This window comes from Hetaerina americana, unplaced genomic scaffold, assembly GCF_022747635.1.
Source record: "Hetaerina americana unplaced genomic scaffold, ioHetAmer1.1.p SCAF_12, whole genome shotgun sequence".
Classification (NCBI taxonomy): Eukaryota; Metazoa; Arthropoda; class Insecta; order Odonata; family Calopterygidae; genus Hetaerina; species Hetaerina americana.
The window spans coordinates 29520948-29527845 of record NW_027286292.1 but is presented as its reverse complement, the minus strand read 5'-3'; the positions used below and the strand labels follow the sequence as shown (position 1 = coordinate 29527845).

General features: G+C 37.5%; 1 long non-coding RNA gene across 2 annotated transcripts; it reads left to right on the top strand.

The window, feature by feature from the left end:
* Positions 1 to 940: 940 nt before the first annotated feature.
* LOC139685754 (uncharacterized) lies at positions 941 to 4957 on the top strand. 2 transcript variants are annotated; one of them, XR_011700222.1, is made up of 3 exons: positions 941 to 1088; positions 1241 to 1343; positions 3418 to 4957. It is a non-coding gene; the product is annotated as an uncharacterized lncRNA (long non-coding RNA). The 2 variants fall into 2 exon arrangements; XR_011700221.1 differs by having other exon boundaries at positions 1612 to 4957.
* Positions 4958 to 6898: the final 1941 nt, after the last annotated feature.

Sequence of the window (6898 nt, the reverse complement as noted above, 5' to 3'; positions counted from 1 at the left end):
ATTTCGGGCTCGTAGCAATCTTTACGAATGGAAATATACTATGCATTCACATGCATGTAAATGCCGTTGTACTTTTGATGGTCTCAGTTTCTTTTGTTCCGTTGCCATATAGTTTGTGTTTGGTACCCACATTCAAAATTCATTGCGCTAGATTAACAAATTGTATACATCTGCAGTATATTAATAGGTCGGTATTATCAATTACGAGTTTCAAAACTTACCATGAGTGTCCCAATATATATCAATTTCACCTCTTTCACTTTTTGTCTTGCCTTTATTTTCCCTAATCTATTTATTAGCAAACCTCTTCCTGTGCTTCTCATTACGTAGTCAGCACCTAAATTTTTTAAGGAGAGCTGATTAGCAACCCTTTATAAGGAACTTGTTAAAGGTACTAATCAGATATACTTTAATTTGATCAGATTTCTAAATTGATTCCAAAATACGGAGATAATTAATATTGAAGAATGAGAATTCAGTTACTGAGTGTGATTATCATATTATTCTATACTAAATGTTATTCATTTTTCTTTTTTACGTATAATTATCATAAAGCATGCTATAAAGAGTTTGATACCATTCGCTTTTTGTCAATCGAAATAAAAAACCATTAAAAAAATTGTAATTATGAACTTGAAATAACTATATCTGTCGCAATGTAGCTCAGTGTAGTCTGATTCTGTACAATAATTTAAGAAAAAGAGATTCGCCATTTCGTAGTTTGTCATGTCGTTATTTATTCTTGTCTATATTCAACTGCTGTGAAGTAATTATCCTCAGTTTTTTTAATGTTCAGTTGCATCTAATATTTATAATACTTTACTTAATCACTTAGAGATACGAGGCATTGCAGTTATGGAGAAAAATAGAAGTCATCTTCAAAGTTAGCAACTCGCGATCGCAATTACCCTGGCAGGCTCACACGGCGACTGACTTCTCCCCCGCATCGGGCAAGAATTAGGAAATGAACCAGTCCAATGACAAGGATCTTCAGCGCCAAGTGCTACCAAAGTTTTGTGCCGCTTATACTCCAAGTTAAAAAAAATGGAGTCGACATATCACCTGATTCATGATCCGCCATTGCGTTGGCAAGTATTTACTCCCATGATTCCAAATTTGCTTACTCTATCATGATCATTGGTTATATAGTATAATTGCAGTCAGACAACAGTTCCCTCTTAATGTGTTGAGATTAGCAGCTAACCTCTATATTTTATTGAGATTTTTCTTTTTCTCATAGGTGTTGTAAGTCAGCACGAATAAATTATAGCCATTTATATGGTTGTGCAAATAGAAGTGGGAATAATAAGTCTTTCAGAAAAGCATGGGATTACATTCCGCAGGTACGTATTTCGTCATTAGTAGAACTTCTCTGGTCGGTTTGTTTGTGTAGTAAATACTATCTGGGTTCATGGCCATCTGCTACTGGAACTCAGTATTGCAATGATAAACGATACCCTTGTGTTTTTGTATTGTTGCGGTTTTTTAGAGCCGAATGTATAGTATTCAAGCAAAAGATAATATCTAGAGACGGAACACCCCAACCCGTGAGTTGCAAAGCGCAAAGATTTCAGAATTTAATAGATCATATTCTGTTTCCAAATGGTCCAGGGAAGAGGTTTTAATGGATTTTTGCAGTCGGAGGAAAGGATTGGGCTCCAACGAAACATCTACATCATACCCCGCAAGCCGCCGCAAGGGCGTGTGGCGGGGGGTGTTAGGTCACCAACCGTAAAGAGGAAAAATACCACATGCAAAAAAACAACACGGAAAATTACACCCACAGCAGCGCACACACTCATGCAAAAATCCCTTCATCCAATACTCATGGCAAAGGCAAGTGGCTCTGAATTGCAGGGCAGATAATGTAGATGGAACTTTGCCCAGAATTATAGGAGTCATTCTATCAGTTTTTCTTGCATTCCCTATCCAAGTTTTTACCTGCGAGTATACCATCTATACCCCTGATACCAAGTCGTAATTGTTTAAAGACGCTGTGATTCAAAATCTATTTACGAATCGTTGATAAGACATCAGTTATACTCAATTACATTTTCTTATTCACGAGGACCCTATGTTGATCTTAAATTACTTAATGGAGTAAGCAATGTATAGTTTATTGAAAACCTTATATGAGGGCGGTGTTACGAGATTAATTTTTGCGAGGAGATTGTGTTAAAATGTGTGTATTGAATTAAGATGTACTTGGTCGAATTTTTTATAAAAGAATTGTATGCCATATCTGTGGACTTTGAAGGGGTTTTCATGCCGTTTATCCGGCTAGTATTACTTTATGAAACAGCCTACCAACTGCTGCATCAGTAGGCACCGGCACACCATCAAAAATAGCTCGTTTTTGTCCAAAAAATTGATAGCCCGACATGAACTGCATGATGCCTCGAACCTTGATGTAGTAGAAAGATCTTCCGTCTCCAATAACCCACACAGCCGTGGAATCGGGGGCGATTATCATTCATCGCCGTGGGAACAAAAATGGCTGGTAGGTTAATGGGTAGGAGCTAGACTTAAGGTAGTCCAATTGATAGATTTAATTCGGGCAGGCAGCTGCAAAGGCTGCTGACCCAAGGTGGGCAACCATTTCAGTTATGATGACTCAGCATTACGGAGAGAGTAAACAGGAAAATGCCTCATTCCTTATCACAGAAAAAATATGATCGAACCAAATATTATAATGAAACCTTGCAAATATGGTACTAGTCCCTTGTTTTTGGTAGGCTCACCATTGCTTGTTAGGTAGGAGAGAGGCAAAAGGTATTCCATTTAATGCATATGTTTGTACCTCCTGAGGAAGGCTTGCAATGCAACTAAGCGCTGGGGTCCAGCTATTTCAGTCATGATGAAACACTATTGAGGAACAATGTCAAGGTGTAAAAATGGGTCACCTTGACCAGGACTCAACCCCAGGTCCTATGTTGTCTGGCCAAATGCATTAGCCTGTTATGCTACTGATGTATCCTCTTACACTCCCAAATTTCTGGGGCTTAAAAGGAACAATATGTTATGATAAAATACCAGACATCAATATCGAGGAAGGCGATATGAACACGTCATTTCCAACTATAAAAGATAAAGGATTAATTATTATAAGTTATTTTTGACAACATGGGATTAGACTTGGACGAACAAAAATATAGGTAGATTGGGATGGTGCGGTGGCTACTGTACTGGCTTCCCACCTAGAGGGACTGGGTTTGAATCCGGAAGGTGGCAGAAATTTTTCAGTTGCCTCCCAATCCCTATTTGAGGTGCTCTGTGGAGGTTACTTATAGTGAGTGCGCTGTCCGTCGGGTGGGACATTAAACTGTAGATCCACTGGCACCTTTTGTGCAGAGTAGGCTAATGCTGACACCAGATTTTTCTTCCTCCATTCCCATCCATCCCTAATGGTGCAAATAGCATTAGCTGTTGATCACCTTCCCTGTAGCTACTTCAAAAATATGGGATTAGTTGAACCTATGGCACGCATAGCTTGGAAGGTGCTATGGGCAATTCAATGGCGAGTTTTTATTGCAAAGTCAAAAAAACAATTGTACTGATCTGAATAAGCCAGATGGGAGACAAAGAAGAGTGCCATGTACATTAGTGGCCTCTGTCATCAGAACAATCCCTTTGACGTTGAGTCGTCAAACATATTCTGAACCATATACTATGTCTCCATTCTCATCAAAGCATGGTAAGCATTATATTATGAGAACAAAACCAGTAAATTGTCTACATTGAAATATGTCCATTGCTTTGATACCATTACTGGAGTGTCTGATTCTCTGATTTGAGTTTGTTTTATTGACTTAGTTGTAGTCATGTTAGTAGACATGTTAGTTTCCTTTGGGAGTAATTGATACCTTTTTTCTCTGAACTCAAGGAAAATCGGCAGTGTTTATTGCAAATGTTACTTAATTCCTTTAACAAAAGGCAATTTAATATCCCAAGAAGAAGTTCTAATAAAGGGCTGATCAAGATTTTCTATGATATTTAATTCATATAATCGCCGTTGCTATAAGCTTTAATAAAACGCCTCCCATTTCAAATTTTTTTTATTATAAAACACCCAATTCCTCTCGTAGGCATGAAAATAATAGATACCTCACTCAAAGGGTTGGCATGTGAGTCAAGATAATACTTCTTTTTCATAAACTTTGGCACTCAATCATCCAGAGGTTTACTATCTCTGGGCTAGGATGCACTGGAGGAGGCACCTGCAAAGGCAACTAACCCCTTGGTGAATGCCATGCCGTTTATGATTTCACTTTGGGAATACTGTTGAGGAAAATCATGGTAGCACACCATGTGTGGAATCAAGAGGCAAAAAGCTATCTAATTTGAAAGGAAAAAGAGTTTAATTATATTGATGGCCTGGCTTAAACACAGTGAGTGTAGGTATTCATAGGAAATCCTGGAAGATGCAGAAAACTATCATAATATGGAATGAAATTAGGAGTAGATGGTCAGCACATAATTTCCTGGGAGGAGGTTGATATCATAATCTAGTACCAATGTTAATGGTAAAAGTGTAATGTTAAATTAAAAAAATAAGAAATGGATTGTGTAAAAGATAATGTTGAAAATCTTACTAAGGGTGAAAGGAGAAGAGTACAGGGGGAAGACTTAATTGGACTTTGCTTTAGTGATCCACTCAGTTTAGAGGTAACATTACCATTGAAGGAACATGGTAAGTTCAGCCATGAACCCACAAGTGCCAGTGAAACATTTCATGGTGGAATTGTTAGGCAAAAATAAAGCTAATTCATTTTCCAATTAGGTCAGTTGAGTAACTTTTGTTTTTATACTTGTTTTATTATGTTTATTTCAGTGGCCATTGCTTGTAACATATAATGTATGAAATGATGCTTCCTGTTTCTGTCTCCCTCAAATTTAATAACCGAGGTTATACTTGTAATTTTGTTTTAAAATAAAAAAAATACCTTAATTAGCAAATGATGTTTTGAGTGCCTTATTTCAAAGAATTCCTATCCTTCAATGTTCAGCATCAGATAGAGCTTGTGCCAATGATATTCAAACATCAAGCAGAGTGGATTTCCATCATTCATATATTAGTGAGTTCAAGCATGTGTAGATATAAAAAAGAGTATGGGAGTTAAATGAAGAATACAATGTATCTTTCCACTGTCCTTTATTCACGTACAGTGGAAAGCTACATTGTATTCTTCATTTGATTAACATGAATTTCCACAAAGTTGAGCCGAGAACAATTGAAGAGTACTGGAGTTTTATTGGCATTAATAATAATGTTTTCCACATGGTTACACTTTGGGGTTTTATGGGTGATGTTTGATTAACATGGAATATATTTTGAAAAGGGCTCATGAAGTAAGAAGACTTTTAAATCTCCACAGCTTTGAAACCCCCTTTAAGTAGTGGCAGCAGACTCTAATTTATAGAAATGAAATATATTGTCAAATATGCAATAACAATGTAATTATCCTCATTGATTACTAATAGTGCATCATCTATTGGTACACAGCATAAGTCCGGGGTGGTATGCAAATAGTACAATATTAGGGAAGGTAAATATGAGTGGGGTAACTAAATGGAGGAACTGGATTGAAGGCGTCACAGATATTGATGGTCTTGGTAACTGTGTGGGTGTTAAGAGGGGAAAATAATTAACAACTGCCAGATCTTTCTAGATTTTCCCTTCCTTATTCTGCGACATGATTTCCAATTGTACCAGTTGATCAAGTCTTCAGCTTTTAGATTCTAAATCAAGAATTTAAGGAACAAACCTTGTTGAATGGGAAGACTCCATCAGATGCCTTGCTATAAGGTAGAGCGATGCATGGAACTCCAATTTTTGTGCATAGTGCCCATCTTGTAGAAAGGGTGTTAATTTAGAAAGCTACAAAGAAAGCCATTACTGAAGTTATGGCGCAGCTCCATTCCTCTTTGACAAATCAATCCAAATTAAGTACATTAACATTCCTAGGTAAAATTACATAACCATACTATTTAGTAATAATAAAAAAACAATGTTGAAAATGGAAATAAAAGAGTACATCATTTGAAATGTTTATCTGTGGTGTGTTTTATATAGGTCCTACAGGAAGAAGTTTAAATATTAGGGTCAAAGAACACATTTTCTGTGGCGGAATGCATCTTGGTGTGGGCTATTCTACTAATTATTTCAATGTTACAAGAAACAGAAAATGAAGTATAATGTGAATCACCCAAAATTTTCAAATGGATAGATCAGCTACACTTGTGTATTGGGGAATTTTAGCCGCTAATAAAGGAAAAAATTAATAAATCAAAAGAGAGATGGTACTTTTTTCCACACTTTATTTTACAAGTCGACCGGTTTCGTCGCATAGGCGACATCATCAGGTACATAGAATCAGTGAGTTCCAGAATATATAGTTATTTGAGGGGGGGGAGAGGAGGGTGAGGGGGGAGGGGTGGTATAAGGGGGGGGGCGGTGTGAGAGGGAGCGTGGTACTGGGCGTGGGTGACTCAAAGGGAGGGGTGGGGTGGATGTAGGCTAAGTGGAAGCTTGGTTAGGTATGCCTTTCACAGCGGGGGTTGGGGCGTCATGTATTGTGGTCAGAGAAATATCCAAAAGGGGGGAATTGCTCACATATGAACGACTTTGAGGAAAGGTTATTCAGTGATCACTCAGTGAACACCAGTTTTATACATTGTTGGTACAGGTACGTTGACGACGTGTTTGCAGTGTGGACTGGTACAAATAGACAACTGGACATATTTTTGAATAAGTTGAATTCCCAATCCAAAAATATAAATTTCTCTTGTGAAAAAGAAACCAACCATAGTATTAACTTTTTGGACTTAACAATTACAACCACGGATAAAGGCTACGACTTCGCAATCCACAGGAAAGAAACTACCACAGACCATGTCA